General features: G+C 54.3%; 1 long non-coding RNA gene across 1 annotated transcript in view; it reads left to right on the top strand.

Annotated features, from left to right (window-relative positions):
* The first annotated feature begins 2,012 nt into the window (after positions 1 to 2,012).
* Positions 2,013 to 11,014, top strand: part of LOC307190795 — a 119,625-nt gene continuing 110,623 nt past the window's right edge. Inside the window, exon 1 of the long non-coding RNA XR_013829542.1 lies at positions 2,013 to 2,242. This is a non-coding gene — a long non-coding RNA (uncharacterized lncRNA). The remainder of the gene's footprint in view (positions 2,243 to 11,014) is intronic.

Genomic DNA, 11,014 nt, shown 5'->3' with positions numbered 1-11,014 from the left:
TACCTTCTATTTATAGTAACGTGATGCCCATTTTCCATCTATGGTAATGCTGTAACATTTCTTTGTAAAACACGCACATTTACTTAAAAAAAAATAAAACAAGCAAATAAAAAACCCAAGAGTTGATTTAAAGGAAGCGATTAAGCAAATGGTTCTACCTGGTGTGCAGATAGGGCCAGATTCTCAACGGAGGCAGAGAACTGCTGAGGTCTGGGAAACTCTGACTTGGAACTAGAGCTCTCCTCCCAGCTGGGTGTCTGACTGTCCAAATGGCCTGCCCTGTCCTCACCTCCCTGTGCTCCTTTCTCCCACTTCCTCCCGCCTGCTTCTGCCCATCCTGTGGATCCCCAGAAACTCCATCCATCCCTCCCGCTGCCCCTGGCCTCCACCTCCTGGGCCCCAGCACCCTCATGGTAGGTTCACGCTTTTTTCCTCTTTAAATTTGTGTGGTGCCTTGCAGCCAAGGAGGCGCACACAGACGGCCTCTCCCAACAGCATTCCAGAAACGAAGAGCCTGTGAGGTTTCTCAGGGCAAATGGTCAGCCTCTCCCCCAACACTGTTTTGGCAGCTGAAGGGGTGAATGTGGAGCCTGAAGCCCTTTCAAGTTTTCCTTGTCCTTGTTTTACAGAAATTGCATTAGTAGAGATTTTTCTTCCCTTGGGTTAAGGATTGCTCACTCTGGGTCCAGTTGAAAACTGTGGATCCAGGTTTTTTTCTTCCAGCCACACCTCTACTGTATTAGGCCCTCCTCAATTTACTCAGTGAAAGAGTTGAAAGGACCTGACATCTTCCAAGTCCTTAGAAGGATGTATCCTTTTCCTGGAATGTGGGCAAGGAAAGGCAGAGACTTCCTGCCCCTGCAAATGCTGCCCTGTGGCCTGACATCACCAACATTCCTATCCAAGACTGGAGTAGGTTCAACTCCTATCAGTCACTCACCCCTTAGTGCAAATCAGTTGACAAAGGGGCCTCCTGCAGAACTTGTGTGTGTTTGAATGTCCTGGCAGGCAGGCACTGGGTGTGGAATCTTCAGAGCTGGGACTCAAAAAATTGTTGCCCAGGGACAAGGAGTGGGCAATCTGAGCCCCTCTCCTCTGGGGGGTTAGAGAGCACTTTCACTTGGGCTGTCTGCTTTGATCTGCTTGCTTGCCCATTTTGTCTGGGGCAGGCGGTGGGTAGCTACTTCACAGAAGAGGTTCAGAGGTTAAATGTCTTGGTGAAGTCATGTGTCAGTGGCTGGGGAGGGGGCCTGTGGCTCAGGCAGTGGTACAAAGATGAAAAGATAAGCCCTGAGATGGAGACACAGGTCTGGCCTCTTGCAATCAAGTCGTTTGCATCTGGTCTGGGGTGGGCACCCCCGCGTCCCCAACCTCTTGCTGCAACCCCTCCAGTCTCCTCTATTAACGGCATCGGTCCAAAGCAGCCCAGTGAGGGTGAATCACCCTGGCTTTCAACAGGTCCTTCCAGGGCAGCGGGAAGATGAGGAGCGAGGTCCGGATGGGGGATCATCCCACCCCGCAGCCCTGCGGTCCGGCCACGGAGGTCGGGGGGCAGCGTGGAAGTTTCCCTGGAATAAATACTCCGGTCTAGCGCGCCCAGCTCCCCACTCCCCCTACGGATCTCCTGAATTCAGACGAAGCGAGGGCCTGTGAGCAGAGTGGGGAGGAGGGCAGGGGTGACAGAAGGGGAGAAGGGCAGAGGGTGGCCCCAGGGGCCCCCGGAGCGAGGCCTGGATGCTGGACCAAGCCCGGGAGGGGGCAAGTGGGGCAGCTCGCCGGAGGAGACGTGCCTTCACGTCGGCCGCCAAGGCAGCGGCGGCGGCGGCGGCGGCGGCGGCGGCGGCGGCGGCGACTGGAGACTGAAGGGGAGGAGGTTTGGGGAGGGGAGGGAGCTCGGGGGAGAGGGAGGGAGGGACGGAGCGGTGGCGGGGAGGTGGGGCCGGCGGGCGGGCGGCTGCAGCTGCCGCCGGCGTCTCGGGGGCTCCAGGCTGCGGCGCGGACGCAGCGCCTAGTGATCCACCGCGGAGCCGCGCGAGGCCGCCCGAGCCCGAGCCCGAGCCCGAGCCCCGAGCGAGCGCCGCCGCCGCCTCTCGCCAGCCGGTCCCCGGACGCGCCGCCGCCGCCACAGCCGGGAAGGCAGCCGGTGCCTAGCAAGTTGCGAGTGCGCTTCTCCGCCCGGGGAAAGTTTCCCCCGCGGCCGCCGACTGGAGTTGGCGCGGGATCCGGCCACTGCCGCTGGAAGGTAGGGGTTCCGCACCTCAGTGCCCTCCGTGCGCCCGCCGCCGCGCCCCGGGGGCCTTGGGGGCCCAAGCGCGCTTCCCGCCTCCCCCCGGGCGACTGTTGGGCACGGTGGGGGTGGGGGTGGAATGGGGGGATCCCAGGATGTTCAAGTTCTACTTCGGCTAGGCTGGGGAAGGGGCGGGGGGAGACGTGCTCGTCCCCATCCCTGCCCCGAATCCGCCGAGGGCCAGAGGCTTCCCCCGGGACAGGTGCAGCGCTGCTTGGCGCTCTGGGCGGGTATTTGGGGGTGGGGGGGCAGCAGAATGGCGGGGGTGGCAGGTGTGGTTACAAGTCGGGGTCTTGGCGAGGGCTGCGTCCTGAGGGAGGCGGTGCGCGCCATGCCACTCTGTAGGAGGGCAGGTAGGGACTAAGGATTAGGAGCGAGGATCCGGGCCGTGAGGATTGCCGGGCCCAGCAGGGCCACTGAGGGCGGGTCGCCTTCGGAGTCCCTGGAAGCGGGGCGGGGCGGGGGCGCCACGCTTTCCTTCGGGGCCCCCTTTATTCCGTACTCGGTGTGTGCGGTTTGGGGAAGCAGAGACTCCGTTGGGTGCTCGTTGGATCCGAGGCTCGAGCACGTCCAGATTTAGGGGGCGCAGCGGGAGTCCTCTTGGAGGGTTGGAGGGCACGGGTGGGTTCGCGCCGGCTTTGAGTCCCGGCTGGATTGAGGTGAGTTCGCTCCCGCGAGGGGGCGCCCTTCCCTGGCCGTTTCACCCACAGGAAGGCGAGTTCTGGTTCCTGCGAGACAAATGCACCGAAATCCAGGACCGACAACCGCAGACCAACCCCCAACACACGAGGGGCCAGCCCTGAGGAGCACCCCACCGCAGCCGGAATGGGGCAGAGGGTCGGAGTGTGAGGCTGGGATGCCCCAGTTATAACTGCGCTGTGTACTGGAAAGCTTGGCTCTCAGGAGCTGGTTTTTCTTGGGGGAGCTGGCAGGATGTATGGGTGAATAAAAAATTCACCCGCAGAAAAACCAAAAGGAGGGGAACTTTACATTAACAGCGAATTGGTGTGGAGTAAGTGTATGGGAGCATTAACTTTCTGAGGTTTCTTTGGGGTCTGAAACCCAAACCGCTGAATGCACCCTTTTGGTAAAAGTTGTACCTTTGTTCCCTGGATCTGGCCAGATCCCTTTCTGGTGTGGGTGGGTTGAGGGTCTTGGGGTGAATCCCCTCTCTGGGCACAAATAAACTGGGAGGCACAGGGTGGGGTTGATGGGGGCCCTTAAAGGCTTTAGCAGTCCAGTTTCAAGTGGTAAATTTCATTTCCTCTTGGGGTCTGGAGTCTACAGGCCACATTCATGTGGTCATTTCACAATTATTGGTGGAAACCTGCCACGTGTCCCCTTGTGGGACCTCAGGGCCCCTGTGTGTTGAGTCTGTGGGTCTGTGCCAAGGCCTCAGGGAGCCAGACGGCTGCTGGCATCTATGAAGAGCATCATCTTTGTCGTGTGTGGGCTGTTCGACATTGGAGGGACCCTGAAGCACTGTGGCCTCATCTTTCTCTCTAATTCCCTCCCTCTTCCCTGCACCCCAAGTGAGTACAAATGAGCAAATCTAAGAACGTGCATGGTCTCATAGTGGCTGGCGGAAGTTTTCATCTTTCTCGTGGATGCCAGTGTGGGCTCATTGGGCAGCCCCCCTCCCCCCCGCTCATGTTCCCAGAGTCCCCTGCAAAGGTGATGGAAAAGGGTGGTCCCTGAAAGAGAGTTGAGGTTCTTGCTTTCAGTGTAGCAAATGTTTTTGTTGGATGCTCTCAAATTGCTCGAGGACAAAGTTGCTGTAAAGAAAGATCAGCATGGTTTTTATTTTGAATAGAAGAGGACAGAAGAGTAGGGAGGAGACAGAGGAAAGGGTGGAGAAGCCCGCTGTCTCTGGATTTGTCTTCAAGACATTCCATGGGGCCAGAAAACAAAAGGAGTTGTTTTGTTTTTTTGTTTTGTTTTGGTTTTAATGACTCTAGTTTTTCTGTGGAGGGAAGCCTGCCTGGAACAGCCCTGCCCTTGGAAACTGGGAGTGAGCAAGGGGCCCCCAGAGGGCTGGCGGCTCTGCGTTCTACCCCTGCTCCCTGCACCTCACTCACACCCAACCTGCCCCGAAGATGGGAGGGAACTGAGACCCCTGGGACTGCTGACGTCCCTGTTTGGATGTGGAGTATCATGTGTGGACTCAGACTGCTTCCAGGCAAACTCCAAGGTCTCTGATTCAGCAATATTTCAGGTCTTGGGCACTGTGTCTCCTGGTCGTCTGGTCCCCAGATCCATTCAAATGGCAGACCCTTGGCGTATCTTTACCCAGCCTGAGGCTGAAATGGAGGTATATCAGTGAAAGTTCCAGGCCACTTTCTAGAAGCATCAGTTCATCTGGAGTTGGAGTTAGGACACCTTGGGCTAATCCAGGTAGTACCCTCTCCTCCTTTAAAAACTGCCTTGTCAGCCTGGAAACAGCTCCCTGAATTAGTGACGTTTTAATGGTCTGGGGCCGGGGTGGCGGTTGAGGAGGCGGGGGCTTGAAACTTAAAGTCAGGAGAGTCTAACATTTTAGGGCGCTAGGCAGCCCTGCTCTGCCTTCTGTCCAGTGGGGGGCACCGCTCCTGGCCGTCTTGCCCCGCTCCGCCCTGACAGGGCAAAGTGAACCAGGTGCCTGTCCTCCATCACACTGCGGTTTGGGGATGGAGAGGGTGATGTTGGTGATCAGCTCCTGCTGGGATCCCCATTTCTGTCTGCAAGCTTGCATGTTACCTTTCTCTGGAGGCCTGTGCAGTTTTTACTCCCTCCTCTTTCCTGCTACGAGCAAAGAGTGATGGCTGGACTGCCCCTCTTAGGGACCCCTCTTTCCAGAGGGCGGCTCTTCTGGTCTATTTCATCAGCCATTGAGAAGGAAAATCAGGAACATTTGTTCAAGCTCAGCTGGGACACAGCAAAGGGAGGGGGCCTTGGAAACCAGCACTTTAGTCCCCCAGAGCAGATGATCGCTTGATGGGGTATTTTTGCAATCTGATGCTGCTAAGTAACCCGCCAGCCTGGGCTCCTCCTGCCGCACGGGCTGCCACCTTGGACCCGCATCAGTGCTCTGACTGGGGGGTGGGGTTGTGTGCAGATAATGTAACACTCATTAAAAAGAGAGGGAGGGCTTCCCTGGTGGCGCAGTGGTTGAGAGTCCGCCTGCCGATGCAGGGGACACGGGTTCGTGCCCTGGTTCGGGAAGATCCCACATGCCGTGGAGCGGCTGGGCCCGTGAGCCATGGCCGCTGAGCCTGCGCGTCCGGAGCCTGTGCTCCGCAAGTGGAGAGGCCACAGCAGTGAGAGGCCCGCGTACCGCTAAAAAAAAAAAAAAAAAAGAGAGGGAGAGGGAGATGGGTCCCAGTGTTTGCAGCTGGCAAAGCAGTTCTTTCATCTCAGCACCTGTTATCTTAAGGTCTAGCCCTTGCCCCTTGTTTGTACCCAAGACTGCTAGTTTAATTAGTAACTGAACAACTTGGAGCTGAGCAACAGCATGTTCACTAGTCCTATGCGTGTGTGTACATACTGATTGGCAACAGGACGGAGTGGAAAGGTCACTGGACCAGCTGGACCAGGAGTAAGGAGACTGGTGTTCTAGCCCCAATTCTGTTATACATGGAGCTGTGGGACCTCGAGTGACTCACCACCCCTGTCTGAGCCTCAGTTTCCCTATTTCTCTAGACGCAGCATTGTGAGGCGGTTAGGCTGCCTGGGTTTGAATGTCGGCTTTCTTCTACTTAATAGCTGTGTGACCTTAGGCCATTCAAGCTCTGGTGCCTCAGTTTCCTCATCTGTGAAATGGGACTAATTATACTGTATCAGAGTGTTGTGAAATGTCAACGAGATAAAACATGTGAAACACTTAGCACAGGGCACAGCAGGTAGTAAATGCTCAACAAATACAGTCATCATTGTCATTATTATTATTATTACTAATACTCTTATTGTGAAGTGGGAGGGAGGGATCAACGTTGATCCTTTCCAGCTCTGATATTTTTGGGCACAGTGTGTGTGTGCATGTGTGTGTGTGTGTGTGTGTGTGTGTGTCTGCTTTTGAGGTGGAAGACAAGGGTGAATAAAACAAATTGCTTTTCTTTTTTTTTTTCTTCCTTTCCCTGCCTCACTGAGGGACTCCAGAGTTAAAATCTTGTGAGTATTCTCATGATAGCCCCATCCTTGTGGCAGGAAGCCCAATGTGATGTCACTGAACATATCCTGGTTACTGGCAGTTGAGGGATGATATTTCATCAGCCAGTGTATGCCCATCCTTTCCCTTCCATCCTTTGTTTCCCACCCTTAACTATAGTACAAAGACCATATGTACAGATAATGAGTTTAAGCTGATAACTCCGAGATACACCCAAATAAAAGGCCGTCCTCCTAGAAGACACTTTCGACTCTAAAATAAATAATCTGGCTCCTCTGCTGCGTCGCACTGTGTCTGGCTGGCCCCGCTCCGCTCTCTGGGTTCTGCCCCTTGGTCTCTTGCAGGGATGCGAGCTGGGCCAGGTCTGCTGTCTGGGCTGCGTCAGCCATCCTGGCGGGGCAGCCTCTGGCTGCACCTCGTCCTCAGCTCCCTCCAGCAAAGGCTGTTCTCTGAGCCTGACCATCTTTCCTGCGGCAGACATTTGGGGAGTGCGCACCCTCGGCTGGGAGCTAGACAATGCTTCGTCTCACCTCCACCCTCAAAGTCGGTTCAGATATTGTCCCCATCTTACAGATGAGGACGTAGGGCTCAGAAAAATCAAGGGAGCAAGTGGTAGGACTGGAATTTGATCCTAGGTTGGTCCGATTCTCCCTTCTGTGCTCGAAACCACTCTGTGATGTTTCCTCTCCTATCGAACCCTCCTGTGCGCTCCAAAGCCCCAGAAAAGATTTCCCTGAGATGCGATCGGGCCCCCTCCTCCCTGCTTTTGCTCATTTTCCAGGCTCACAGTGCTTTCTGAGATTCTCTTTTCTCATCCTGCATTGACTCCTCAGCCATCCTGGGGACACTGAGGGGTAGGAGCTTTTGGGGACAAGGTTGCTTACAGGAAGGGGATGATCTTATTCAGCAACAAAAGGTTGTAATTGAAAGAGGATGTGTGTTGGAGTCACAGATGTGAACTTGCATCTTGTTTCTGGCTATGTGGCCTTGGTTTCCGTATTTGTGAAAAGCAGAATAACAGCAACAATAAGAGTGTTAAGCTACGTAATACCAGCAGCCACAGCAGATGACCCCAGACTCTCAGTGGCTTAACCTTGTGGCTTTAATTCTCACTTACGTTACTTGTCTAACATGGATCTCTGCTGTACACAGTTACTCAGGGACGCAGGCGGATGGTGACTCCACCATCTTCATAGCTGCACTTCCAGGACGATGTGGCATCCATGGTTACTGCAGAAGGCGAAGAGAGCAATGCAAAAGGAAAAGGCACACTAACGCTCCACTGTGTCCCCTGGAGGTGACACACATCACTTCAGCTCCAGTCCATTGGTCAGAACTGTCACCTGGCCCGATGCCAGCTGCAAGGGAGGCTGGGTATTTACTGAGCACTTGTCACCTGGCCTGAAACCCGCTGCAAGGGAGGCTGGGTGTTTACTGAGCACTAACTCCCTGCATTTATATTTCCTGGATAGAGTACTTCGAGGATTAATTGAGATGATGCATTTAAAGCTTCTAGTATAGACCTGGCACATAGTCCTTAAAACACGGATGCTTCCTTTCCTTAATGATCCCTGATGTGCATTGCTCTTTAGAGATTACAGACCATGTCCATGGAAATGATCTCTGGACAGATCATATATTGCCCATAATACACTGGAGGTGGGGATGGCTTGGAGGGGCCAAGGGGCTGGCCAGTGAGCACACAGCAAGGGCACTAAGCCAGACCCTTGACCTTCACCCCAGAGCTCCCATGGCCTCCTTTGCCTTATTGAAGTTTACTGCTCTTAGAACTTCTTCCAGGACCCTCCAGCACCTACTTCTGCTCCTGTCTCCTCCTCCCATGCCCTAATGGGGAAGAGCTTCTGTATTCATCTTCTGTGTGTGCATGGGGCAGGGGGAGAAGGGCCAGGGGCAGAGAAGGCGGGGGGGAGGCTGCAGGAACTATCTGGAAGCTGACGGAGTAGTGTAGGGGCATGAGAAGCCTTAATTTTAAATATTCATCGTGAAAGCCACAGGAATTTCGGCTCCATGTACACTACTTTGGGAAGTCCTGTGCATTCAAGCTTTGGGGTGTCCCCCAAATGACAGAAGGCTACCTGTGCTTCCTGTCCCATCTATGCAGCCTCCTGCTGGCCCCTTTCACTCCTTGTGGGGTTGGGCAGGTAAAGAGAGGGGGCCTGATGAGGGTTTCTAGCCCTGTTTTTCTGAGAACAGCAAGGTGGTCAGACCTAGCTTCAAATCCTGACACCTCTACTTTAACCCTTGTTTCTCTCTCTGAGCCTCAGTTTTTTCCTCTGCAAAATGGGAAGAATGTAGAAAGCTGATCAAGTGCCTGGCACCTAGTAGGTGTCAATAGGTTTACACATTGCTCCTCGCCCAGTTGAGTAAGAAACGAGAGATGCCTTTGGCAAGGGGCCAGCACCCGAGGAGAGGCTCCAAGCGCCCCCCCCCCCCCCCCCCCGCCCCTGCGCACACGCCTGTCACTCCCATCTCTTGGATGGAGAGGCTCTGGGCTCCCATCCTGGGTGGCCTGGGGCTGGGCTCTCTAGTTCATAATAGTTGAACTACTATGGCTTCCATTGGAAATGGGAGAAGAATTTGGAGCCCCGGTCCTTGGATTTAGGCCCGTCTTTTCACGGCTAATTACCGCTGTGGGCGCGGGGCCTGAGGGTGCTGCCTCTCCGGCTGGGACAGATTGCAGCACTCTTGCTAGCCAAGTGCGCCTCGGCCTCCTGGGGGGCAGCCCGCCACCACCTGGTGCCTGACATTTAGGGCTCTCTCCAGCAGGGCCAGCTCAGGGTACTCATCTTGTCTGAGTTTTTAGCCCCCAGGGGAATGAGGTGCTTCTCCAGCCAAAATACAAGCACGCCTCGAAAAATGGGGATTTACTGTCCCCTGCAAAAGACCTCACAGGGATAACTGGCGAGCTGGACACCAGGGTGGAGGGGTCTTTGAGAGAGTATGGCTCCCCAAGACGGGATTCGGACGTGGCCCGTGGCCCCCTGGCATAGTGAATGCTTGTTCCTGGGGGCACTGAGAGAGTGGCCTCCCACTGTAGCTGCACCAGGATGCTCCTGGCTTCCTTGAAAAGTGCTGGTGGGAGGCAGGCCGGTTAGGCAGTGAGTCAGGCACGTGGGGTCCCTGAAACACATCTCATTCACTCTGCCCCCAGACCTCAGCTTCTGCAGCCCCTCACCCCGAAACACCGGGGCAGAGCTGTGGACCAGCTCAAGAGCGCGGTGAGGTGATGCGTTGGTTTCCTAGGGCTGCAGTAACAAGTACCGTAAACTGAGGGCTTCTAACCACAGACATTCATCCTCGCACAGTTCTGGAGGCTAAAAGTCCAAAATCAGGTGTCAGCAGGGCTCTAGAGGAGGGTTCTACTTCCTTGCTTCTGGTGGCTATTGGCAGTCCTTGGTGTTCTTGACTTGTGGGCACATCACTCCAGCCTCTTCCTCTGTCATCACACGGTGTTCTCCCTGTAGCTGCACCAGGTCAGCTTTCCTCTTCTTATGAGGACACCAGTCACATTGGATTAGAGCCTAATGACCTCATCTGAACTTGATGACATCTGCAAAGACCCTGTTTTCAAATAAGGTCACATTCATACATACCAGGGGTTAGGATACGTGGGGCACACCATTCAATCCACAACAGGTGGGTACTGTTATCGCTCCATTTAACAGCCAAGAAAACCAACCCAAGAGGCTAAGTATTGTCATTTGCCCAAGGTCACACAACTCTACAACTAGTAAGTAACAAGAAAATTAATCTCTGTACATTTCAGTTTTCTTATCAATAAAGTGGGGATTTATACCCACCTCGTGGCCTAGTTCTAAGCATCAAAAGAGTAAATGTCTGCATCAGACACACTTTGTCCACTGCTAACATTTGTCAGATGCTGTTTTCCATATTTTTTCCCGCCCAGCAGGTCTGGAAGGGTGCTGGGTGTTAGTGTGGGCTTAAGAAACATGGGTGCATGTGAATTATAACCAATTGCAGATAGGATGTTTTTTAGAAGTAATAATATGAAAGGACTTCGTGAAAGGCACCATTTACGTTTTTCTCAACTCGTCTTTCTGGAGTTGCCTGCCATCTCCATCTCCTCTCGGGCTGAGAATATCTGGTCCAGATGAATTGTTCTCGCTCTTTATCCTGGGTTCACCTTTAGCACTGGAAGTCACTGTGATGTCGGCAAGTTGGGTTCCTCTTCCCTGGCAGGTCGTCTGGACTTCTCTGCAAGAGAAGGGGGCCTAGGAGGAAATAGCCAAGGCTTCCAGCTCTGGCGCCCATCTCACAGGGGCCCAGGAGGGTTTGGAGGCTCAGCTGTGGAGGCCGAGGGTTCAGATACACCGCCTCATCCCCATGCATTGAAAGCGCGAGAGGCAACACGCCATCGGGGTTAGGAGTTCTGAACATAAGGGCCCGGGTTCAAGTCCCCGTTCAGCCACAGTCCATGGCCTCTGTTTAGCCTTTGACAAGATACTTAACTTCTCTGTACCACCGTTTTATTTATTTATTTTAAAAAGATATTTCTTTCTTTATCTGGCTGTGCCGCATCTTTGTTGCAGCCTGCGGGATCT

This window comes from Stenella coeruleoalba, assembly GCF_951394435.1.
Source record: "Stenella coeruleoalba genome assembly, chromosome: 8".
NCBI classification, from domain to species: Eukaryota; Metazoa; Chordata; class Mammalia; order Artiodactyla; family Delphinidae; genus Stenella; species Stenella coeruleoalba.
This window is presented reverse-complemented; position numbering and strand designations above follow the sequence as displayed.